Raw genomic sequence first — 27,251 nt, 5'->3', positions numbered from 1 at the left:
TGCTTTTAGGGGTTAAATGGTGTGCCCAACACTGCTAATTTGGTCCCTCGGCTCTGCTCTCTCCATGCCTGCCATGTGGCACCGCACTTCTCCTTTTCCCCCCACTATTTCTCCTTCTCGTGGATGCTTCCCCGTAACCTTCCTCTTCTCTCTCTCCCTCTCGCAGGTATTTCTCACTATTAGACATTACTCTTCCCTAAGCTCCCTGAGCTCCCATCTCTGTAACCATGCCCCACCACCATCACACTACCTTTCTATTCATGAATCTCAGACCAGGTCGAGGCTCCTTATCCATCCTCTCTCGCTGCACAGTGGCCAGTGTCGTTATTGTGAGTTCTCCTGCGAGTTCTTGGGTTTTTCGACTAGGTAAGCCTCGAGACATGTTAAACCCTATCTTTTATTCTTGTGATGGTTTTTTTATCACGTTCTTGTAAATTTTGGTTGACGAAACTGCATAGAGATATTGAAGATTGATTTTCCAGATCCCGGCGAGAAAAACTTACGACTTTCGTGTGGATTTACGGCCTCATTTTGGTAGTTTTCAAACCTACGTCTTCTTACCTTTATTTTGGTTCTAAAATGGTGAACTTTGGTTATGTTTCGAGCTCCGTCGGAGCTAGGGAAGTTCCCGGCCATGTTCCGACCTTCTTCTTCTTGAAGTTCGGCGACCCACCTAACAAACGGGCCCTTGGCCTCTTAAACCCAGGTCGTTAGGCCTTAAAACCCAGCCCTGAAACTGTGGGCCAAGCAACCAAAACCTTATTCTAAACGGGTCGGATGTAGCCAGCCTAAACCTTGGGCTGTAGTTAAACCAAGCCTAAAATCCTAAACCTAAAACCCAAGTCCCTTAGCCCAAAGTTCAAACCCATTGTCCCTAGGCCCGGCTGCTGAGCCCAAGCCTTTACAAAACCCAAAACCCAATCGAGGAACCGGCCCAAAGTCTAGGCCTAGAACCAGCTGGACGGCCCAACCCAAATGGAATATTCCGCTATGGAATATTTTTAGAATATTCCTGTCTTGACTTTTTGTTGACTTTTTTGAAATTTACCCGGGACCCTTCTTAGGGTAATTCGATGTCCTGAATCCGTTTTTGACGTTTATTTTCCAAATTCATTATGTTGATGCATAAAACCGGAGGTCTTGGAACAACGTAAATCCGACCGTGAATTGTAAGAAATGTAAATAACAAAAGATGTATCATGGTTCACCCCAAAGTTTGGGCTACGTCCACACTGGTTATTTATTTATCTGAGGGAGAGAGAGCTCTGAGAGTGAGAGCTTTAAGACGGGGTTAGAGGGCTTAGGAATTGGCATCCCCTAATTGTGAGGGTGAGGAGTCATTTTATAAAATAAGGGCTCCTCACTTATTACATATTTGCCCCTTCCTTTATTACATAATTACATTTGAGTCCCCCGAGTATTTATACGAGGTCTAAATACGGAGGCCCTAAGTATGGTATAAACAGTAGTCCCCCAAGTCTTCAGTCAAGAGAGTCTTTTGGCTGAAGACTTGAAATTTAGTCCATGTGTGGGCCGAAGTAACTAGATGCTGTCTTGAACTGATGCTCGATATGAGGCAGTGCTCAATCTAAAATGATGCTCAACTAGAAGTAGCACACGCTGCGAGGTTGCTCGGCTCATGACTTATGTTGCCTTGGTTGGCTCGGCTTGTAGCGTTTGAAGGTGAGGGAGTCCTTTTTATAAAATAAGGGCTTGCTCCTCAATACATAAATATGGGCTAGAGTTGATGCTCTCTAATGGTGGTGAGGGAGTCCCTTTTATAGAATAAGGGCTCGCTCCTCAGTACATAGATAATGGGCTAAGTCCCCCAAGTATTTTTCATGAAGCCCAGTTGAAGCCCAATATATGGTACATAATGTAGTCCCCCAAGTCTTCAGTCAATAGAGTCTGTTGGCTAGAGACTTCAAATTGAATCCATGTATGGGCTGAAGTGGCGGTTATTCAGAGGCGGTATTTGTATACCCTGCACTGAAGCTTTGTAGGTGAAGCTTTGTAAGTGAAGCTTTGAAGCTAGAGCTCTGTAAATGAAGCTTTTGAAGCTGGAGCTTTTATAAATGAAGCTTTTGAAGCTAGAGCTCTGTAAATGAAGCTTTTGAAACTAGAGCTCTGTAAATGAAGCTTTTGAAGCTGATTGACATGAGTGATGCTCATGAATGTTTATGTTGATTAACATGAGTGATGCTCATGGATGTTGTCATGAGTGATGCTCATGAATGTTAACATGAGTGATGTTCATGAATGTTGACATGAATGATGGTCATGAATGTTTATGTATGTTTGTCATGAGTGATGCTCATGAATGTTTATGTATGAATGACATGAGTAATGCTCATGTATAATTTTGAAGTATTGGGCGTACTTTTGATCACCTGGTTGGTGGCATGAAAGGGAGTATGGGTTGTACATTTCATCACCTGGTTGGTGGCATAAATGGCTAGTTGCCAAATGATATTAGAGTACGAGTTGTACATTTCATCACCTGGTTGGTGGTAATAGCGGCAGGTTGCCGAATAATTGTGGAGTACTAGGCGTACTTTTGATCACCTGGTTGGTGGTAATAACGGCAGGTTGCCGAATAAATTTTGAAGTACTAGGCGTACTTTTGGTCACCTGGTTGGTGATAATAGCGGCGGGTTGCCGAATAATTTTGGAAGTACTGGGCATACTTTTGATCACCTGGTTGGTGATAATAGCGACAGGTTGCCGAATAATTGTGGAGTACTGGGCGTACTTTTGATCACCTAATTAGTGATAATAGAGGGTCTGGCTCTTTTGGGCATATAGGCCTTTGCCCTCCACATGGCATTGCAGCCCATTATTTTTGGCTTGCCATTTTTTATTTTTTATTTTTACCCTCTGATGGGGTTTATATAGATATCTCCGAAAGATACGAAAAATAAATTACATCATTCAAAAATAAGGAAAGTAAACCACATCACTCTGGTGGGGTGTTTATTCCTTGCTTTTGCAGTGCGGGTGTTTATTCCTTGCTTTTGCTTGTGTTTTTCTACTGTACTCTCTCTCTATCTCTTCATCTGGTAGATAGAAGGAATCATAATAATACGAAAATCTTTTGCTTTTCTTCTTTTCTCTCAACTGCGTCTCTATCTTTTGCTTTTGTGCCGTAGCTCACTTGATTGTTTTTCTTTCTGCTTTCTTCTTTTGCTTTTCTTTCTCTTTCCTTGCGCTGCTTTGCTTTGCTGTCTTTTAGAAAATGTTTTGTGCATATTAGATTTCTGTTCTGTGGTAAGCCTTGAAGGATACTTGACATCAAACTTGATTCTCAAATTTCCCTTTTTTCCAGGTTTTTTTGAGATCGACATTCCCTCATTTGGTACCATCATTTCAGCTCCGGGTTTGATGATATCAGTTAATGGGATCATGAGATTCCGTCCATCTAGGGTGGTAAGGTCAAGAGTCTTGCCCGTGAGTGCCTCCAGCAGTGTTATCTCTTGGTTGACCACCAGGTTATTACTGTCTTTCTTGTGAAGTGTGTGCGGTTTCTTGTCTATAATAAAAATTAGATCTGCCTGAATCACACCTTGCTCTTGGTTACCCTTCTCAGGGAAGGTGATCTTTGTGCCCTTCTTCCAACCTGGTCTGATCTCAATAGTCAAAATCTCCTCCACAGTCCGAACCTTACCAGCAACAACGGCATCGTAGATGTTTCTGAAAATCTTCATCTTCTTCTTGACACCCTTGTAGAGCTCTTCCAAGTTGCAGGGCAACAAATTTTCAAATTTCCCTTTGGCCTTCCTCACAGGCGCAACCCCACTGGGTCCCACAAACTCTGGCCCACCATAATTGGACGTTCTAAAGAACCCATCAGTATACCTTCATCCGCCACCAACCCCACTGTCGGATCCAAAAATCTCGGTGTAAATGTCCTATGCGTCCCTTGGACTGAATATGAACAATGATGTATTCGGGTGTGCGTGGCGCTGGTGGTTGTGGTTGGCGTAGTAATGGTGGCCCGAAGCGACGAATGAGCGAGCGGATGAAGAATAAGAGGGAGGTAGAAGTTACCCCGATTTCAGAGCCTCATCGCTGTAGAGGTCGTAGATCTGGTGCTTGGTGAGGTCGCCGAGGACGTTGTAGGCCTCTGAGATTTGCTTGAACTTGGCCTCCGCTTCCAACCGCTTCTCGATGGGGTTTTTGTCTGGGTGCCAAATCATGGCTAGCCGCTTATAGGCCTTTTTTAGGTCGTCCACTATTTGAACAAGAATTTGAAGCTTTGAAACACATGCGTCGCAGAAAAGTGCTGGGTAGATGGATAGCAAACTATACAGCTTGAAGTTGGATTTGCTCTTGGTTACCCTTCTCAGGGAAGGTGATCTTTGTGCCCTTCTTCCAACCTGGTCTGATCTCAATAGTCAAAATCTCCTCCACAGTCCGAACCTTACAAGTAACAACGGCATCGTAGATGTTTCTGAAAATCTTCATCTTCTTCTTGACACCCTTGTAGAGCTCTTCCAAGCTGCAGGGCAACAAATTTTCAAATTTCCCTTTGGCCTTCCTCGCAGGCGCAGCCCCACTGGGTCCTGCAAACTCTGGCCCACCATCATTGGACGTTCTAAATAACCCATCAGTATACCTTCATCCGCCACCAACCCCACTGTCGGATCCAAAAATCTCGGTGTAAATGTCATCTGCGTCCCTTGGACTGAATGTGAACAATGATGTATTCGGGTGTGCGTGGCGCTGGTGGTTGTGGTTGGCGTAGTAGTGGTGGCCCGAAGCGACGAATGAGCGGGCGGATGAAGAATAAGAGGGAGGTAGAAGTTACCCCGATTTCAGAGCCTCATCGCTGTAGAGGTCGTAGATCTGGTGCTTGGCGGGGTTGCCAAGGACGTTGTAGGCCTTGGAGATTTGCTTGAACTTGGCTTCCGCTTCTAACCGCTCATCGACGGGGTTTTTGTCTGGGTGCCAAATCATGGCGAGCCGCTTATAGGCCTTTTTCAGGTTGTCCACTATTTGAACAAGAATTTGGAGCTTTGAAACGCATGTGTCGCAGAACAGTGCTGGGTAGATGGAGAGGAAACTATACAGCTTGAAGTTGGATTTGCAAGGTGCCAACGACTGAGTTTAACCCACTGAGTCAGAGATCAGGCTAAGCCGCCAACTATCTTTCTTATAACTGTTACTGCGATTTTGACAATGGGGGTTTCTGGTTTTTTATTTTTGGTGGGGGGATGAGTGATAGGAGAACAGAGAAGAATGAAGTCTCTGATGAACGAAAGAGAGAGATAGAAAGTGAGCTATATGTCTGTGTCTCTATGTGGGTTTTGCAGATTAACAGCGGAGGTGAAAAATTGATAGAGAACCGATATAACGTTTCATGTCGTTTCCCACAGACGGTGCCAAATGTTGATGCACAAAACCAGAGGTCTTGGAACAATGTAAATCCAACCGTGAATCTGCAAGTAATGTAAATAACACAAGATGTATCGTGGTTCACCCCAAGGTTTGGGCTACGTCCACACTGATTATTTATTTATCTGAGTGAGAAAGAGCTCTGAGAGTAAGAGTTTTGAGAAGGGGTGAGAAGGCTTAGGAATTGGCCTCCCCTAATTGTAAGGGTGAGGAGTCCTTTTATAGAATAAGGGCTCCTCACTTATTACATATTTGCTCATTCCTTTATTACATAATTACATTTAAGTCCCCCGAGTATTTATACGAGGTCTAAATACGGAGGCCCTAAGTATGGTATAAACACTTTCCTTTGAATACAATTTTCTTAATTGGACCCTTTATGTGCTTAGGTGCGATTATTAGCGGCGATTTCGTTCTTCTTATTTTGCACGGTTCTTCGACGACGAAGTATCTATGAGTGGACCCCTTCTAAAATGCATGTTTTAATAGTAGAAATGCATACATAAAAAGCATGATTTAATGATTACGTTTTATGAAACGTTTTATGAGATATTATGCTTACTGAGAATATTTTGAATTGCCGTATTTTATCGAACTCATGTTCTTTGTAGTATAGATGATGGATGACTTTTGTTGATGCACAAAACCGAAGGTCTTAGAACAACGTAAATCCGACCATGAATCTACAAGTAATGTAAATAACACAAGATGTATCGTGGTTCACCCCAAGGTTTGGACTACGTCCACACTGATTATGTATTTATCTGAGGGAGAGAGAGCTCTGAGAGTGAGGGCTTTGAGAGGGGGTGAGAAGGCCTAGGAATTAGCCTCTCCTAATTGTGAGGGTGATGGGTCCTTTTATAGAATAAGGGCTCCTCACTTATTACATATTTGCCCATTCTTTTATTACATAATTACATTTGAGTCCCCCGAGTATTTATATGATATCTAAATACGGAGTCCCTAAATATGGTATAAATAGTAGTCCCCCAAGTCTTCAGTCAAGAGAGTCTTTTGGCTGGAGACTTGAAATTCAGTCCATGTGTGGGCCGAAGTAACTAGATGTCGTCTAGGACTGATACTCGATATGAGGCGGTGTCCAATCCGAAATGATGCTCAACTATCACATGTTGCGAGGCTGCTCGGCTTGTGGCTTATGTTGCCTTGGTTGGCTCGGCTTGTGGCGTTGAAGGTGAGGGAGTCTCTTTTATAGAATAAGAGCTCGCTCCTCAATACATAAATGATGGGCTAGAGTTGATGCTCGCGGCGAGACGGTTGCTCAGTAGGTGGCGATGCTCTCTAATGGTGGTGAGGGAGTCTCTTTTATAGAATAAGGGCTCGCTCCTTAATACATAAGTGATGGGTTAGGAGTGATGCTCGCGGCGAGGTGGTTGCTCAGCTGGTGGCATTGCTCTCTAATGAAGGTGAGGGAGTCCCTTTTATAGAATAAGGGCTCGCTTCTCAATACATAAGTGATAGGCTAGGAGTGATGCTCGCGACGAGGCGGTTTCTCAGCTGGCGACGTTGCTCTCTAATGAAGGTGAGGGAGTTCATTTTATAAAATAAAGGCTCGCTTCTCAGTACATGAATAATGGGTGCTCTCTAATGAAAGTGAGTGAGCCCATTTTATAGAATAAGGGCTCGCTCCTTAATACATAAATAATGGGCTAAGTCCACAAAGTATTTTTCATGAGGCCTAGTTGAGGCCTAATATATGGTACATAATGTAGTCCCCCAAGTCTTCGGTCAATAGAGTCTGTTGGTTGGAGACTTTAAATTGAATCCATGTATGGGCCGAAGTGGCGGTTGTTCGGAGGCGGTATTTATATACCCTGCACTGAAGATTTATAGGTGATGCTTTGTAAGTGAAGCTTTAAAGCTAGAGCTCTATAAATGAAGCTTTCGAAGCTGGAGCTCTGTAAATGAAGCTTTTGAAGCTAGAGCTTTTGTAAATGAAGCATTTGAAGCTGGAGCTCTATAAATGAAGCTTTTGAAGCTAGAGCTTTTGTAAATGAAGCTTTTGAAGTTGATTGACATGAGTGATGCTCATGAATGTTTATGTTGATTGACATGAGTAATGCTCATGGATGTTGACATGAGTGATGCTCATGAATGTTTATGTATGATTGGATGAGTGATGCTCATGAATGTTTATGTATGATTGACATGAGTAATGCTCATGTATGATTTGAAGTACTGGGCGTACTTTTGATCTCCTTGTTGGTGGCATGAATGACTAGTTGCTAAATGATATTAGAGTACGGGTTGTACATTTCATCACCTGGTTGGTGGTAATAGTGGCAGGTTGCCGAATAAATTTTGGAGTACTGGGCGTACTTTTGGTCACCTGGTTGGTGATAATAACGGCAAGTTGCCAAATAATTTTGGAAGTACTGGGCATACTTTTGATCACCTGGTTGGTGATAATAGCGGCGGGTTGCCAAATAATTTTGGAGTATTGGGCATATTTTTTATCACCTGGTTGGCCGTAATAGCAGCAGGTTACCGAATAATTGTGGAGTACTGGGCGTACTTTTGATCGCCTAGTTAGAGCTATTTTAGGCTTATGGGCATTCGCCCTTTACACAACATTCCAGCCTATTTATTTTGGGCTTTGCCCTTTTTTTTTTTTTTTTACCCTCTGATGGGGTTTATACAGATGTCTCCGAAAGATAAAAAATAATTTACACTATTCAAAAACTAAAAAAGTAAATCACATCATTCTGGTGGGGTGTTTATTCTTTGCTTTTGCTTTCTGCTGCACTTTCTCTGTCTCTTCACCTGGTAGACAAAAGGAATCGTAATAATAGGAACCTTATGATTCTGCCCTTTTTCTTCTTTTCTCTTTTCTTTTTCTGCTTTACTTTCTCTTTTTCTTTTGCGTTGTCCCCTATGTGTTGGTTGATGATTTTCTTGCTTGTCCCACCTCACATGATTTTCTTGCTTGACACTAAAGTGACAGCTGCTTTTCTGCCATGCCATGCCGTTGGGTTTCTTCTCGGCCACATCAAAGCAGAACACCGGAATATCGAGGCTCAAAAATGGAAAGGATACACACAGGAAAAGGAAAACCGGAGAGAGCATAGATATCCTTTTTCCCGTCGTCCCCGTTGAACTCAACCATAAACAATTGGGTTTTGTTGCCAATGAATTCCTCGGGTATAATTCTGCGGTTGTGGTCCTTGAGGATGCTGGGGGTCTTTCAGAGGTCTCCAAGTTGCTGATAAAAATGATTTGGGAGCCGAAGACGCCGCAGCCAGGCCAGTGGCAAAGATTCTTGTCACGTATGGAAGCCAAATCCTACAGCAAGGGCAATTGACCGGTACCGAAGGAACAAAGGTCACATACTTTGGTTGTCACGAGCTCATCACCGCCGTCAACAGTAGGAGGTTGAACGTGAATCTTACAAGAGTATGATAACAAATCTGTGAGATTGATGGCGTGGATATTGTAACGAAAGCCATCCTCCGCAACCTGTTCTGTGCAGAGATATCAAAACCTACACTCCTCAGACGTAACTTATTCCTTGTATCCTTCTACTTGAGCTATTGGTTCGAACCGGAGAAGTAGAGAGCAGCGAGCTCAGTAAGGACCATGACTCGGGTTTGAGAGTCAACGAGGACCGAGCCATGGTGCGACCAGGCCAAGCCGAGCTGAGAGATGACTCAAAACTGGTAAGTCAGAAGGTTACAGACAATGAATGACTTGGTTGACTAGGGCAGGTCGGGCGAATCGAACACCAATTTCGCGGTCTGACGTACTGAAATGGAAAGAATAGCCTCTACAGAGTCTGTGTCCGTCTTATTCTGAGTTGACTCAGCGACTCGGACATGGTCAGAAGAGTCTGGACTAGGGATGAGGTTCATCTCTATCTGTCTCTGTTCAGCTCTCTCTGTCTATGTTCGAGTCTGGACTCACGTTGATTACTACGAGAGCCCTTCATTAAGGAACAAGTGGTCTGCGGATGAGTCTTTGTAGGGGCCAGTGCTGAAGGCCGTGTCTGGGGTGAAGCACTCGAACTCAAAGTTGGAATCTCGGTCGTGGATCAGAGTGCTCGAGAAGGAGAATGCGTTGGCGGGGGATTTTTTTTTTTATTTTATGGCGGTTTTCCATGGAGGGTTTTTTATTTTAGCAGAGAAACGCCCAGAAAAGGCAGAAGCAGGCAGCAGCAGCAAAAGCAGTTTTTTCAGTGCGTTTTCTTTTTTAAGGGTTGTGTTTGTTGCGAGAATTCAAGCTTATCAGCAAGGATGTACCCCCCAGAAGCATGATTCACGGTGGAGGTTGTGAAGTTTTCACGGTGGTGAGATAAAAAAATGAAAGAGAACCGACATAACTTTTCGTGTCGTTTCCCACAGACGACGCCAAATGTTGATGCACAAAACCGGAGGTCTTGGAACAACGTAAATCCGACCGTGAATCTGCAAGTAATGTAAATAACACAAGATGTATCGTGGTTCACCCCAAGGTTTGGACTACGTCCACACTAATTATGTATTTATCTGAGGGAGAGAGAGCTCTGAGAGTGAGAGCTTTGAGAGGGGGTGAGAGGGCCTAGGAATTGGCATCTCCTAATTGTGAGGGTGAGAGGTCCTTTTATAGAATAAGGGCTCCTCACTTATTACATATTTGCCCCTTCTTTTATTACATAATTACATTTGAGTCCCACGAGTATTTATACGAGATCGTTTGCATAATTATATTTATTTTTCGGAAATTCAAAAATTCAGAAATTTCAAAAAAAAATTGCCTAGGCCTCCTCTTCTTTGGGCCTAACAACTTTCATAACAAATATATATGAAAAAGGAGTTTTGGGTGACCACTTAGAAATGAAATGCCTCATTTGTCAACTCCCTCGACCAGAGACTTGGGGGACTCCTACCATATGCTACTGCACCTTGATACTCGGAAGTCTCATAACCACTCAGTGACTTAGATTTTTCAAGTCTCCAAACGAGAAGTTTTCCTCAATCGGGAAATTGAGGGAGCACTACCTCAACCTACATGCTTCACTCACAAAGCTTCAACATACAATCTTCAACAAAAGGAAAATTTCAAAGAACTTAGTGAAGAATGCCTTGGTGTATTTAAAACAATACGTTGAAATGAAGCAAAGCTGATTTATTGATATCTTCGATAAGTTACAAATATGTACATATACATGAATCAAAATAAACAAACAAGAGGAAGCCTTCACAAAGGTTGCTCAAGAGAAGTCTCAGCAGTTGGCAGAGCCCTAGAGGGTGATTATTCAGAGCCTCAGTACTAAGCAGAACCCCAGAAGGAGGAGGCACCGAAGGTTGATCATTTGAAGCTTCATTATGCGGTACAACCCCAAAAGACGAAGGTAATAAATGCCTTTGGAACAAACCCACAAAGCTCTGATGATCAAGTAAAATCTGACCATCAGATTCCTGTAGCTGGTCGAGCTTCATCTTCATGTTTGTAGCATAGTCATGTGTGAGCCTGTGCAACTGTTTATTCTCATGCTTGAGCCCTCTGATCTCCTGTTTGAGACTTATCACTTCAGTCGCCAATGATTCAACTTGGCGGGTTCGAGCAAATAGGCGTTGGGCTATCTTAGACACAGAACCTGCACACTGAACATTGAGAGCCAGAGAATTCTTAATAGCCAACTCATCAGACCGTTTGGAAAGTAGTTTGTTATCTTTGGGAGTGAGAAGGTTCCTGGCCACCACCACAGCGGTCATATCATTCTTCATCACAGAGTCCCCAACGGTAAGATGACTAGTAGGGGATAAGAAAGATGGACGCCATATGTTGTCTTAAGAAGGCATGGCTACCTCTTCACCAAAGTTCAAGTCAAAATGACAGTCGGATGGGCCAGACATTCTTAGAAATGATGAAGGAGAAATGAGGTGCAATAAATCTCTAAAGTAAGGGGAAAATTCCTACAAGCAATAACTCTCTGAATGTACTTCTTGCACACAATTGGTGCCCTTATAAAAGAAAAGACAACAGGGCCGTTGGTTCAAAAATCGAAGAGACATCACTCTCCGAATTCCGAAGAGGCACCACTTTCCACACGTAACATCAGCTCCTCGGGTACCACATATAACTTTACCAAAGATCTCTGACAAAGTTTAGACACATAAATTTTGAAGGTCCAGCTACCCTACTATTACCCACAAAGGTAAAGGAACAGCACCACTGCTTGATAACTATAAAGTCTCAATGTGTGTCAACCTCCGTGCTCCGTGGCAAGGCAGACTGGTAAAAATGCCCAACAAGATTGCTTGCTCAAAAATCGAAGAGGCACCACTCTCCGAATCTCGAGAGCCAAACTCCCAACAGGATTACGTGCTTAAAAATCGAAGAGGCACCGCCCTTCGAATCTCGAGAGCCAGACTCTCAACAGGATTACTTTATCAAAAATCGAAGAGACACTGCTCTCCGAATCTCAAGAGTCAGACTCCCAACATGATTTCTTTCTCAAAAATCGAAGAGGCACCGCTCTTCGAATCTCGAAAGCCAGACTCTCAACAGGATTACGTGCTCAAAAATTGAAGAGGCACTGCCCTCCGAATCTCGAGAGCCAGACTCCTAATAGGATTACTTTTGCAAAAAGCTAAGAGACACTGCTCTCCGAATCTCAACAATCGGACTCCCAACAGGATAGCTTTATCAAAAATCGAAGAGGCACCGTTCTCTGAATCTCGAAAGCCAGATCCCCGACAAGATTGCTTGTTCGAAAATCGAAGAGGCACCGCTCTCCGAACTTCGAGAGCCAGATTTCTTTGGATAAAGCTTATCTGCAATCTTCACACGCAACATCAGCTTTCCAAATACCACAGACCACTTTTTCAAAGTGCTCTGACAAAGTTAAAACACGTGAAGCTTGCAGCTCCCACTACATTGCTATGACCAAGAAGGGTAAAGGAATAACACTGCTACTTGTTGTGAGAGAGACTCCTATATATGTCGACCTACATCCTCCACAGCCAGGCAATTCTGCAAATAAAAAAAATGCTCAACTTTTATTCACATCCGAGAGGGCACTCTCAGCAGAGTCTCTCGAAATACTCAGCTTCTTTTCCTCCTGATAATACCTCTGCAAACAAGCCACACCAGAGCAAGAGTATCTCATATCATCAGGGGTTAAAAGCAAGAGTATCCCATATCATGCTTTTTTCCTGTCTTTTCCTTTGGCCTTGTTCTTACCTGCAAGATAAGGAGAAAGAAAGCAATCAGTCAGCACTTGGAATCAAGCTTCCAGTCAGGAACTGACTGCCTGGAACCCCTTGCCTGATTACTTACCTGACATTGCTCTCAAGTACTCATCTTCAAAATCTTATGCTTCCAGAGAAGATACCACATCTGCCTGAGGAACGTATAGGGCAAGTAAGAAGGATACAAGGAAGCATGTGGAGACAAGCGTAACAGAACACGTGCCGATACATCCACTACTTTATCAACAGCAAAAGTATCTCATATCATCAGGGTTGAACGTACTCTAGATTTGATAGACTTGTTTTGACCTTCAAATTATTGAGTCGGCCTAATACTCTGGAGGAAACCAGAAACCCCCGAGCCAAGTTCAAGAATAAGCATGTGGAAAGTTACTTCTTCAAAAGTAAAAGTATCTCATATCATCTCTTCTCCATTTGCTTCTCTTTATCCTTGTTGCTGTTTACGACACAAGGAGAAGGAGAACAATCAACCGGAAGCCGAAGTTGAACCTCTGATCCAGGTTGCTTGCTTGGAAATCTGATTGCTTACCTTGTCTGTTACCTCATTCGACAAATCTCCTAGCTCAGCGACTTGAGAGACTCCTACTACATGGTTTGTATCGCGCTTGACCAAGCCTGAAACTACAAGTAAGCTTCAAGTAAAATTGATACATTACCTTGTGTATCTCCACCGGTTAAATATACCACCCCTGGATGGAGGAAAAGTACTTCCAGAGAATATGCCACATCTACCTATGAGACAGATAAGGTAAGTGAAGACGATACCACACTTCGGTGCTTAGAAGTTTCGTGATTACTCAGCGGGTTGGATCTTGCAAGACCCCAACCGAGAAGATTCCCTCACTCGGGAACTTAGGGGAGCACTGTTTGTACCATACTTGACCAATCCCGAAACTACTAAGCACCAGTCAACGTTATACCGTCAAGAACCCAGAAGAGTTTCCCTCCAACTAGGAGGCCAATCACAGCGCGACATGTGTCGACATCAGAAGCCAATCATAACGCGACACGTGTCAACATCAGAAGACAATCACAACACGAAACGTGTCAATGTGAGAATGAAACTAGAAACTCTCTTCTATAAATAGAGATCATTCTCTCACAATATTTCCTAATGTCATTTGTACTAAATCATTCACTAGTACTCACTAAATGAGAGTTTGAACCTATGTACTTGTGTAAACCCTTCTCAATTAATGAGAACTCCTCTACTCTGTGGACGTAGCTAATCTGGGTGAACCACGTACATCTTGTGTTTGCTTCCCTGTCCCTATCCATTACATACTTATCCACACTAGTGACTAGAGCAATCTAGCGAAAGTGACAAACTTAACACTTTTTGTTGTACCAAAGTCCTCACTGATTTTGTGCATCAACAACTTTATACTGCTTATGGACATTGTTTTGCACACTTCTTTATAGTATAGTTGATGGATGACTTTATACTATGAAGATATTTTTTTGAGATATATATACCTATGTTTGGAAAGTTTATTTTCAATGGTTTTGTACGTATCTAGTGGTCATAGTTCTGCCTACTACTGAGGCAGATATCTGGATAAGGGAGATATATGGTTGGCATGAGGTATACATTGATGGCTTCAGGCCGAGAGATACTGATATCGATATTACTAGCTAGCACACTATATACGAGATATGTTTCATGAAAGGTTTTATGGCATGCTAGGGTTTTCGGAAAACCTATTACATATTATGCTATTGAGTTTTCATTAAACTTTGGGGGTTAGTATGTTGATAACTATTTTAGTATTATATATATATATATATATATATCAACTTAGTCCACTCATGTTTGTTTTGCGCCCCCTCAGGACTTAGAATCGAGTCGTACGATCTTGGTGTCAAGACACTTCCGCATCGACATCTATGAGTCCTCTCAGTGTAGGACCCACTCATTTGTTCATTCAATTTTATATTATTTCTTTTTAGTATTCTAGATTAGTTGTATGCTCTGAACACGTTCCTTAAATGCATATTTATTACATTTAAATTTATAAGTCTTATTTATTTATTGTTCTCATGCATTCTGATATGGCTTTGTCACCTTCAGGTGTCGGCCAACACGTGTTTGGTGATCAGGGAATATCAGGGTCGGGTGTGTCAGTTTGGTATCAGAGCATGGTTTGTTCAGAGTATACTTAAGATCTTCTGTTACTATTGTGGTGTGTCAGTCATGACATCATTTGGATGTCATGACTTCCGGATTTGTTGTCTTTCGACACGATTGTGCAACCCTCATACTGCATGAGTAGTCACATCTTATGGAAGAAGAAGAAATTCATGTCAAGATTGTGCCTCATTAGTGACGAATTAGTTTGTTGGACGACTTTCAACATCAAACCGATACTTAGCCACATGCGTTCCCTAGGAATTATGGACAGAGTCAGATCTACATGGGAGTTTTTGGGAAACGGAAAAAACTAAGTGGTTTGAATTTGGAAGATCTGAATCGATGATGTCACTCAATGACATGTGTTCCCTAGGAATGGCGGGCATAGTCATATCTCTTGGGAAATTACTCGAAACTTTCGAAGTGCTTGTTAGAGAAAGCGAGTAAGTACTAGTTGTTACGAAGCTTAGTAAGTAGTGATTTGGTGGGATCGAACCAGTGTCCTTGGACTCGTTCCCACTAAGGAAATTCATGTGGATCTTTAGAATAAATCCTCGATGATTGTTCTATCGATAACCTTCTTACTTACTCAAACGATGAAGTCAAATTCCCTAACCATCGACCGTTAGTCTCACCCCAAATTCTTCGAGCGTTGACTTCGTTTAGATTAAATACTTTTCTTGGGAGACTCTTCAGTAGCATAGGCTATTCTCATCAATTTCCAAAAAGGTTGCGACCGTTGGAAATTGAAAATCTTCCAAATGTGTCGTGAAATTGCGAAGTATCTTTGGTCTTGCACTTTAGTTTTGATAGACTTATTTTGACTGTCAAATTCTTGAGTGTTCTTTTAGCCTTCTCGACATGGTTACTCACTCAATCCATAAGGATTTCACGAGGGATCGACTTGACTGAAGTGTGCGCCCAGTTCATACCGATCCAGACAGGAACGTTAGGAACATAATCTTTTCACAAGCTCACCAGACTATTAAGAATAGTTTCATGTGGCCTTGAGGTTTGAGTCGCCTTTTAGTAAGGGGTTGGTGAATGTGATCAACGGATTACATCATCAATCACTATCTTCACGCATATAATGAATAGTCACATCTCATATTATCTTGCTACAATTCATAGGCATCATATCGTACCCTAGTAGTTCTTTCCCAACTATATATATATAAGTTCATAGCCCAATTATTTTGAGGGTATCATCCTCGAACTATTTAGACCTTAGAGGACGTATTGTGTTCACTCACCTTGTGGTTTAAGCACATTAAGAATTTACACTTCTCTTGAATTGTGTGTACTCTCATGGGGATTTTAGGTTAATCATTTGCGAGTCCTTCTTTCCAGCAACATTGACCTTGTTTGACTAGAAATCTGCAACTAAGCAAATATGGAGAAGTGGTTTGAGCACTACAACAACCCCCTATAGATACTGCTTGTTGGAAATTTGGTTTCTCGTTTTCTGCTTACTGGGCTCGAGCTTTTGGGTCTATTACTAGCATGGTAGCCACTTCTCTTGAATCCCAAGGTACAGTTTTCAAATGGGTTCTTTATTGGCAAAACACTAAAGTAGTTGGTCACATTTAGAAGAACTGAGAAGGATAGGATGCTTGGTACTGGATGAAGTTTTTACGACGACAGTTTTTGTTTTGTTCGGTTTGGGTATGGCACTTTTTGTGACATGGTACGAGAGTTTCTACAGGCAACATTAGTTGATAGAGGAGTTTTGCGAACTTGTATCTGGAGGATCGAATTTACGATGTGGGAAATTATGCACCCTTAAGAAATCGCTGCTTGTTTATCGAGACAACAATGTGTGGTCAATATCGCGGGTAGCCGACTGTTGTATCGATAACTTATTCATTGGATTCGTTAAGCAAGTGGGCAGGCAGACCCATCGGATAATTGTTACGGTTTTGTGATTGTTGGGGCTCGATCCAAAGATAATTTTTCTCGTAGTACATGACATTACGTATGTCTAGGCGAAACCCATTTTCATTTTCAGTTTTGATTTTCAGTACAAATATTTTAACTTACCATATTATAGTTATACGTGTTTTCTGACGTTACAAATGTTTTGGGGGAAGAATTTTCGTTTTCAGTTTTAAGTTCGGCACAAGTTTTTAACCTATATGTTAGTACTTCTACTTTTACACTGATGGGGAAAGAAAGTATGAGCTTGGAGGCACGAAAGATGGAATCATTGCAACCCGATTGCGACGGGGTAGCATTTTCCCTTTTGTGCAACCGCTCTAACTTGTTTTCTTCTATACATATATATTATCCTTCTTCCTATCTCAGAGTATTTTCAGTGTAACAACTTATTTCAAATTTCGGGACAAAATTTATTTAACGAGGGTATATTGTAACAACTCATCCCGAAATTTACGGAGCGAAAGGGTATTTTTCGTATTTTCACTTTGTTTAGGTTCTTTTTGTTTTAAAATATTGCTTTTAGGTGTTAAATGGTGTGCCCAATGGCTTATCCCTGATTTGGTTCCCCGACTCTCCTCTCTCCATGCTTGCCATGTGGCACGCCACTTCTCCCTCCCATCCCCCCACTCTCTCTGCTTCTCGTGGATGCTTCGCCATAACCTTCCTCTTCTCTCTCTCCTTCTCGCAGGTCTCTCTCACTCTCGAATCTTACTCTTCCCTAAGCTCCCCGAGCTCCCATCTCTGCAACCATACCTCACCATCATCACACTACCTTCATATTCACGAATCTCGGACCAAGTCGAGGCTCCTCATCCATCATCTCTCGCTGCACAGTGGCTAGTGCCGCTGTTGTGAGTTATTCGGTGAGTTCTCGGGTTTTTCGACTAGGTAAGCCTTAAGACATGCTAAACCCTCTCTTTTATTCTTGTGATGGTTTTTTTATCACATTCTTGTAAATTTTGGTTGATGAAACTACAGAGAGATATTGAAGATTGATTTTCCAGATCCCGGCGACTCTCGTGTGGATTTATGGCCAACTCTGGCCGTATCACGGCCTCCTTTTGGTAGTTTTCAAACCTACGTCTTCTTACCTTTATTTTGGTTCTAAAATAGTGATTTTTTGTCATGTTTCGAGCTTCGTCAAAGCTAGGGAAGTTCCTGATCGTATTCTGGCCTTCTTCTTCTTGTGGTCCGGCAACCCACTTAACAAACAGGCTTTTGTCCCTTTACCTAGGTCGTTGGCCCTTAAAACCCAGCCCTGAAAATGTGGACCAAGCAACCAAAACCTTATTTTAAACAGGCCTGGTGTAGCCAGCCTAAACCTTGGGCCTTAGTTAACCCAAGCCCAAAACCCTAAACCTAAAACCCAAGTCCCTTAGCCCATAGTTCAAACCCATTGTCCCTAGGTAGGGTTGTTGAGCCCAAGCCCTTACAAAACCCAAAACCTAATTGAGGAACCAACCCAAAGTCTAGGCCCAGAATCGGCTGGACCAGCCCAACCCAAATGGAATATTTTGTTAGGGAATATTCCTGGAATATTCTCATGTAGACTTTTTGTTGACTTTTTTAAAATTTACCCGGAACCCTTCTTAGGGTAATTTGACATCCTGAATCCATTTTTGACGTCCGTTTTCCTAAGTTCATTTGTTTGAATAGAGTTTTATTAATTGGACCCTTTATGTGCTCAGGTGCGATTATTAGCGACGATTATGTTCTTCCTATTTCGCACGGCTCTTTGACGACGGAGTATCTGTGAGTGGACCCTTTCTAAAATGCATGCTTTAATAGTAGAAATGCATACATGAAAAGCATGATTTAATGAGTACGTTTTATGAAACGTTTTATGAGATATTATGCTTATTGAGAATATTTTCAATTACCATATTTTATCGAACTCATGTTCTTTGTAGTATAGATGATGGATGACTTTATACTATGAAGATGTTTTTTGAGATATATATATATACCTGTGTTTGGAAAATCTATGTTCAGTGGTTTTGTGCATATCTAGTGGTCATGGTTCTGCCTACGGGTGAGAGAGATATCTAGCTGAGGGAGATATATGGTTGAGGGAGATATATGGCTGGTAAGAGGTATACATTGATGGCTTTGGGCCGAGAGATACTAATATTGATATCACTAGCTAGCACATTATATATGAGATATGTTTCATGAAAGGTTTTATGGCATGATAGTGTTTTCGGAAAACCTACTACATATTATGCTATTGAGTTTTCATTAAACTTTGGGGGTTAGTATGTTGATAACTATTTCAGTATTATATATATATATATATATATATATATCAACTTGGTCCACTCATGTTTGTTTTGTGCCCCCTCAGGACTTAAAATCGAGGCATACGATCCCGGCGTCAAGACACTTCCGCATCGGCATCTTTGAGTCCTCAAGGTGTAGGACTCACTCCTTTATTCATTCAATTTTATATTATTTTTTTTAGTGTTCTAGATTAGTTGTATACTTTGAACACGTTCCTTAAATGCATATTTATTAAATTTAAATTTATAAGTCTTATTTATTTCTTGTTCTCTTGCATTCTAATATGGCTTCATCACATTCGGGTGTCGGCCAGCATGTGCCTACCTTGATGTTCGGGGAATATCAGGATTGGGCATGTCAGTTTGTCTATTTTGTAAGTCTCAATTCATAGATCATCCTTGCAAAAATTCAATTCAATCTGAAACCATTTGCAAGGATGATTTATGAGGTGCAACTTGAAAAAGAAACGGTTCAGATCGTTAAAGTTCAATGTAATGTGAACCCCATAACTAATCTCCATTTTTACAAAAACAAATAAAGATCCCTTCCCTTAAAAGATTTCCTATATATATATATCTATAGATATATATAGATATATATAGATATATAGATATATAGATATATATATCTATATATATATATATATGATATACTGTACACCATGACAAAGAAAATGTATTGCTTCGAATAATATTTGTACATTGGTCACTCAGTACTACAGTCTGGTGGTATTCCTCTTCACTTGAAAGTGAGAGGTCTTACGTTTGAATCTCATAGATGGTGAATTCGATACCAAATTAGGTTGCTTCATTGTGTGATTTTGTTGAACTCCTCCTCTTCTTACTGTAAAATATCGATATACTAAAAAAAAAATATTTGTCCATTGGGAAGATAATATTTTGGTATATTATTTGTGAATGTACGAGCCCATATTTGATTATTGTGGTCCAGTATTATCTTCAACGTTAGGGCTTGGACAAAATTTTAGGGGTGCCACATTTATATTAACTTTTTTGGTCTTGAAATCGGTTTTCCAGATTTCTTCTTTCACTTCCTACTCTCATTTATAATCACCAGCCCCACTTCTTAGAAATTTATGCATGCCTATGTTAATTTGTTCAACCATTGTTTGGGTTTAAGTAATTGCACACTAATCATTCATGCTAAGAAGAATGTTAAAGCGAAATTTTTCATGGACTCTTCACTATTTTATGTTTTTGGCATAATTTATATGTCAACAATATAAAATATTGTGCCAAAAACATGAGGTGACAAAGAGTTCATAGAAAGTCCCACCTTTAAGAGAGTTTCCTTAGCATTTCTCATTTTTAAGGCATATGTCACACTATCATGTGGTGTTATAAATTCATTTATCTAGTAATATATATGTGTATCAATCTACAAATATTATAGTCTAGATCTATTACATATCAATTATATCGTCTACCCATATTATAACACGTGAAGTTTAATACACATGTCTGTTACATTAAAAGGTTTCTCATCATCGTGTTTGAGTTGAATATTTTGGGATAAAAATCTATCTTTTTCAATAAGAAAAGGTGAATACAAAGTCCCGATACACGCATGTTTTGAATGTAATGCTGAATTATATTAAAGGATAAGACACTTGCATTAAACCATATAGAATGGGGTGAGGTATAATAATTTGATATTGAAATTGTCATTTATGTGAATCAAATCTAAAAACTCTCATTTACAAATTGAGAGGAATAGTACGAGAGTGTAGTTCTAAGTGATACAAGCATATTAAATAATTAAGAAATATTGTTGTAAAAAATTTGTAGCTCAATTAGTTAAATACATTTTAACTCTTGTGCCCTTGATCCTGGTTCAAATGGAGGTGCTTTTTAGACATTCTTTTTAGCTTCTACACCTCTTTTGATTTCTGTCGTATATATATTTGCACCGAAACAGTTGGTAAGCAACTTTTACCGAGAATTTCCGATGAATTGTCACCGGTATACATCAAATTAAATTAAGCTCCAGAGACAGAGGGTGGGGGATGGTGCATCGTCATCGCTCGCTCACTCACTGCCGCCCCCCCCCCCCCTCCCACCCCAGAAGCCCTAATCCTAATGGGTCGGGACCTCTCTCTCTCTTCTTTTTTTAGTTTATTCATTTATGAGTGCACATCCTGCGGTAGGCATGCTACTCCTTGCTGCTTTCTCTCCCTTCTTTCACTATATCTTTTGGACTTTTCTTATTATATGATAATTAGGGCAAAGTACTACTGTGTATATGTATACAACTTTTCTGTCATGGATCATCTACCGATAGCTACAGCTAGCTAGCTCGATCAAGGGCCATGAGCTAAGCCCTAGGGTTTTTAGGACCACATGCGTGCAACAAGCTCTCTCTCTCTCTCTCTCTCTCTCTCTCTCTCTCTCTCTCTCTCTCTCTCTCTCTCTCTAACCGAACCAGAATCGCAAAACACTCTGACTACCTTACATACATACAGTTGGCTATTACCTTCCACACCATCATTATTCTGGTGCTGGCATTTTGTCCCCCACCCTCCTCCTCTCCTCTCATCCTCTTCCTCCATCTCCTCACAGACATATACTGCCATGCACCTTGCCAAATTCCAAAACCATAACTAATTGTCCTATATTTTGAAAACTGAAACTTTGTTTGCTAACCACTTTTAGTTTTGAAACTGAAAACTAAAAACCAATCATAAAAACTACTTCCATGAGTTTTCAAAATTTGGCTTTGAGTTCAAAACTTAAAAGTTACTAAACAAGATTTTAGTTCTCAGTCTTATAAAAAGTAAAAATAAAAAAAAAAAAAACGAAATGATTATCAAATTGATCCTTAATTTACCTGCCACAAACTATATAGAAAGCAGCATGCACTTCTATATTCCATATGACTATGATGACAATGGCAAGCCCACGAGTCAATCAAGTAGGTCTATATATATATATATATATACACACGGAGGGATCCTCATTTTTTTTTTTTTAAATGAGGACACGCTCCCCATCATTGGATTTAACTTTAATGAAATTGTATGGTTGAGATTGTGTGGCCTGTGTTTTAATCTTAATCACACAATTTCATTAAAACCAATTTAACGGTATATATATATAGACACGCACACAAAGGACGCTAGGTCTATATAGAGGATGCTATTATATGTAGGAGGAGGATGCTAGCTAGCTGTATTAACATTGTAAATAATCAAATAACACATAATATATATAGGTATATATAGGTTAATGCGAGACACCATATGTGGGTAAAGTGGGACCATGATTTAAGGCAAGGGGGACACAACCGATCGAGAATCAACCAAAGAGCCTCAAGTGAATGGGAAAGGCGAGATTACCCAAATAATTCCTTTAGAAATGTGTAAAAAGCAGTAGTATCGTGGGGGCTGCATTCATCACTTGCCGGCACCACAGCTACAACCCTAAAACAGCACAAGATTATATACTAAGGAGATTAACAAGCATCAACTTTCAAGCACCAGCAGAAGCAGAAGGAAGAAAAAGCAGAAAGCAGAAGCATAATATTGCTGTGCTGATCAGAACCACCATTCCTTTTCTTTCATCTCTTTCCCTTTCTCCTCCTACAGAGCATGTTTATTTTTAACCCCACTCTAATGGTCTATATATACTAGCTAGCTACTGATAATAATACTATCCATTCATGCCCCTCCTTATGTCTCTCTTTCCCACCCTCAGCCTGCCTTTTCTGAGAAACCGTTGGGCTCTCGGTCTCTCTCAGGCTGTTGAGTCGCTTTCCTCTTCATTACATTACATATGGCATATGGCCTATATGGCCCCTGTCTATAGCTAAAGGCCATAGCTCTCCTTCCCTATCTATTCATGTTTAATTATGTGGTATCTATATATATGTAATCGGTTGATTAACATAGCACTATGATCTGCCAAATACCCATTAGTAATTTAGCACCCGAACAACTTGATTTGTGGCCCTTTGTTTATTTGTCAAAGATTTGCAGCCTAGCTAATAAACTTTTTACCTAATCCAAACAAATATAAAATAAGCCAACTATTATTTTTTTCAAAAAAAAAAAAAAAAAAAAAGCCAAGGTGTTTAATCCAAAACAGTGTTATTCACACACTCATCTTTATCTCCTACACACTCTTGTTAATTTTTTGTCATTGATCTTCTTCAGTTCATTCGATTTGATGGTCAAACATTAAGAAGAGTGTGTGAGAAGTAAAAATGAGCGTGTGCATAGCACTACCCTTAATCAAAAGTTTCTAACTTTAGTATCACCCATCGGTTATGTATGGTATATGAATCTTTAAGACCACCCTTCATTGAGAATATGTTTCTCTTTACAGGATATTTACAAGGATTTTTATAATGTAACCGTGACGAGTCGATATTATACTATATATTAACCTTATTCTTAGTATGTGGTATTTATTTTGGTGAGATTTTGATACTTTAATTTATATTTTCAATGTAAGACATTCGACTTCTTCTTCAACAAAAGTGATCAAACGAATAAATTTTGGAGTGACTCCAATTGGAGAATGTTCGTAAGTCTCTCAGCTTGTTAGTGTCAAAGTTTTAGATTTTTCTACCAAGCGGTTAATTTATGACGATAAAATAAAAGAAGCTGCTCGCAGTGCTGTTAGAGTGACCTTTTTTTTTGGGCATCCAAGATGGTGACTTTTGACAATAAGCCCTTCTAGAAATATGTTCAGGTCATTTAAGCTTTAAAAAGAGTCATCTTGGGCTGGTTATGGAGGTGTCTAAGACCCAGAACGTGGATATTTTGTGGTTAGGCAGATTTCTCCATGTTTGACCAGGAAATTGTCACCTAGTTTCTCTTAACCTATTATGTTTCTTAGTTTTTTTTAGAAGGCATTTTCTAGGCAAGATTTTATTATGTAGTAGTATAAATAAGGCTAATTAGCCATTAAAGTGATGCCATAATTAAATTGACGTTATTAGAATTGTCGCAATGCTGAAAATTGTGATATTATTATGAATCCCACGGGATGCACATGTATGCATATTATTACGAGATACCTTATTTATATTTACGGTAGTGAATAGTATTATGTCGACGTAAATTATTGATTTACCAATGTATGATTTTATTTACGTTATCTACTCATCGTTGCTGCACCGGTGTTAGTACTCAGTCGGGCTAGGGCCAATCTTTAACGTGTATGTTCACATCGCACCATATACATTGTAGGTGCTAGTCCTATCCTATATTGTTACAGGCAATTAGGACTTTTATGTGATGTGGATAGCGCCAGTCTTCACGTGATTGTAGTACTAGAGGGTATATCATTATTACACCAAGTCCTGTTCATGTTAGAATATCTCTTCATGAACTCGTGTGTCAGCATATGTCGAATGAGCACTCGATATGATATGTTGTTGATGCGAGATTATGTGATTACCGGACATTAGATGTTTATTTACAAAATATTGTGACGTATTGGATTCTTGAGATATTGCAGGCTATAGTAAGTATTTTCTTACTATACGTAGTATATATATTTGGAAACTATACTTGTTTTACGGCGAGGGGTTATACATTTTCGAAAAGGTTTTACAAAGCTTTATTTTTAGAACCACTCATCCTTGTTTTTCACCCCTCCAGATTTTAGTACCAAAGTTTTCGCGGCGAGGACATTTTGGCAAAACATTGTTATGGAAATACTCTCAACGGTATAAACCTTATCCTACCTTATTGTACTTTACTTATGTTCTGACATCACGTGTGAAATTGGTTCATTTCCGCTCACATGTGCACATTATGGCTTCGTCACCTTCCGGTGTCGACCAACACAGCTCGATTTGGAATCCAGGTGAACATTCCGGATTGGGGTATGTCAATCCAAATTGATACGTTCAATTAAGCAGAAGGCCCATGCATTTATACGATAATTTATTTAGAGGGCCTATTTGGAAATACCTGTACTTATCACTTTTAGTCGTGATCTAGCATTATCATTCCACCCAAAGTGTGTCACATATTATACGATTATTTATTTAGATGACCCATTTGGAAATACTTCTTTAAAAAGTATTTATACTTAGGAGCGGTTTCTATATATTTGGAGTACATCAAAATTTTTACAAAAAATACAAGTACTTCTTGAAGAAAGTACACAACAACTCTTCCTTTTTAGAAAGAACTTCAAGTGCTTTTTTCAACACAAAAGCACCTTTAACTTTTTTACCAAATGCTATTAGAAGCGCTTTTGGTGAATAAAAAGCACTTTTAGTTGTTTTAAAAAATACTTCCAAACACGTACAATTATAATATCATAGAATATTAACTCTAATTAATATCCGCGTGGTACTTAAGTGGAGTGAGAATGTTATACCGTTGTTAAATGTGGTAAATAAAATTGGAGTCGTTGTACTATACATTAATATTCCGTTTACATTGCCTTTTAAATTCAACGGACATCTGATTGTTAAATTCAACATTAGCACTGTATGCATGTACTCTAGAATTTCTTATTAAGTCAGTTTTGTAAAAAAAAGTACTCTAGCTAGTGGCTCTTTATTTACACATAAGCACCTTACCATTTGGTTTAACGGCATTCAAAATATTCTGAATTACATGAGAAAAATAAAATTCCGATACATATGCATATAGGAAAGCATATATAAGTGACATATTTAGGTAAAGAAAAACATACATAATTTCACTAATTCTTCACTTGGTAGTTATTTTGACATGTGATATGAGGATCTCTTGCACTAGCTGGGTAGATAACCCATTAAAACCCAGCTACGATTCCTGCTTAATTGGTATTTTAATGTTACATTGCTACTAAATACATGTGGATCCCAAATGGATGAGAAAAGTGTATGTGATGATGATTCTAATGAAAATAGAGTCTAGGACTCGGTGTAAGAACTTAATTAAAGTAAGCAGCACCCGTAGGGAACAAGATCTAAACATGGAAGATTGCCACATGCTGAATGTCAAACTTTTAAAGAGAGAGTTCATCGATCCACTACTAATGAATCAAGCGTTAACGTTGTCTTTAATTTAATCATCTACTACGTACGTCAGCATGTGTGAGGTAATTTTATCAACAAAAGAAAAAGACTTCAATGCAATTACAAGTAAAACCACTCCGTCAAGTGTTCGATGTGGACTTTTTATGTTCTTCAACATATAAGGATCTAGGGTAAGAAGTTAATTTAAAGTAACCAGCACTTGTGGGGGAACAAGATCAGAATATGGTAGATCACCACCTGCTCGATCATATTCCTCACAGAGCTAGTCACTAATTACCATTTCTTTAAAAACACAAACACCTTAAACGTTGATTTTTGAGTACTCGAATTGTGCAGATGGAAAGGGAAACTCAATTTGTATACTTGCAGGTTGTGACTGTTATTTGTGCATGTGGGAACGAAAGCGTGATCCACATGCAGCAGGGAATTTTGAAAAGTGGGTTGGGAAAGGGGGGTTTGGTGGGAGCCCTTGGCAGTACGTAATAAATAATGTGTACTTAATTTGCACCAAAGTCGACTTCTCATTGCATCTCCAAGTTCCTTTTCAACCAGAATTAAACCATAGAAAGTAAAAACCGGAATAGGGTTCCAAAACCACCTACCAAAGTATACTCAACTTCTGTTTTTCTTCTCTTTGTATCATTTTTTTTAGGAAAACTAATGAAAATGGCTTGAAACTTTGAGTTTTAATGATAAGGACAAAATAAATGGTAAAGTGAATAGTACAAGGATTGACTTTTTAGTGTAAAAATGTGATTTTTCGTTAAAATGAACAGTACCGGAAACTTTTCGTTAAAGTTCCTTTTTTTTTTTGGTTTGTTTGCTTGCCCTTTAGATGAAATATTTAATAAATGTAATTTTGAAAAAAAAAAAACTTGGGTATAGACGGCGGAACCGGCTCTAGACTTGGATAGGCTCTAACTCAGGGCAAATGTTTAACATGCTAATCTCATTATTATCAATAAATTTGGCGGAGGGATGGCCGGAGGATTTTTGGGTGTAATGGTCTTCAACCGTCCGGATGAGAGCAGGTGCCTCACACGCGACCATTTCTAAAGAGCTAATACACCTAATCTTTCTCCGTTGGCAAAAATAAAAAATAAAAAATAAAAAAAATTAAAGCTAATTTGATCGTACAAAATTAAAAATGATAGCCTGCCATTGGAGCAACCGTTATTCGAACATATTGGGTCTTTTAGGGATTAGAATGATTTGGTGGTGGAAACTTGGAAGAAATGAAAAGAAAATGAGAAAAAGTAGGGGTGCGAAAATCATTCCTAACAAAGACTTTTTGT

The 27,251-nt window shown here is 39.9% G+C and overlaps 1 pseudogene; it reads right to left on the bottom strand.

Moving 5' to 3' along the window:
* Positions 1-1,800: 1,800 nt before the first annotated feature.
* Positions 1,801-9,260, bottom strand: LOC139197771 (uncharacterized; annotated as a pseudogene).
* Between the last annotated feature and the right edge of the window lie 17,991 nt (positions 9,261-27,251).

The sequence above is a fragment of the Malus domestica genome, chromosome 07 (assembly GCF_042453785.1).
Source record: "Malus domestica chromosome 07, GDT2T_hap1".
Taxonomy (NCBI): domain Eukaryota; kingdom Viridiplantae; phylum Streptophyta; class Magnoliopsida; order Rosales; family Rosaceae; genus Malus; species Malus domestica.
This window is presented reverse-complemented; position numbering and strand designations above follow the sequence as displayed.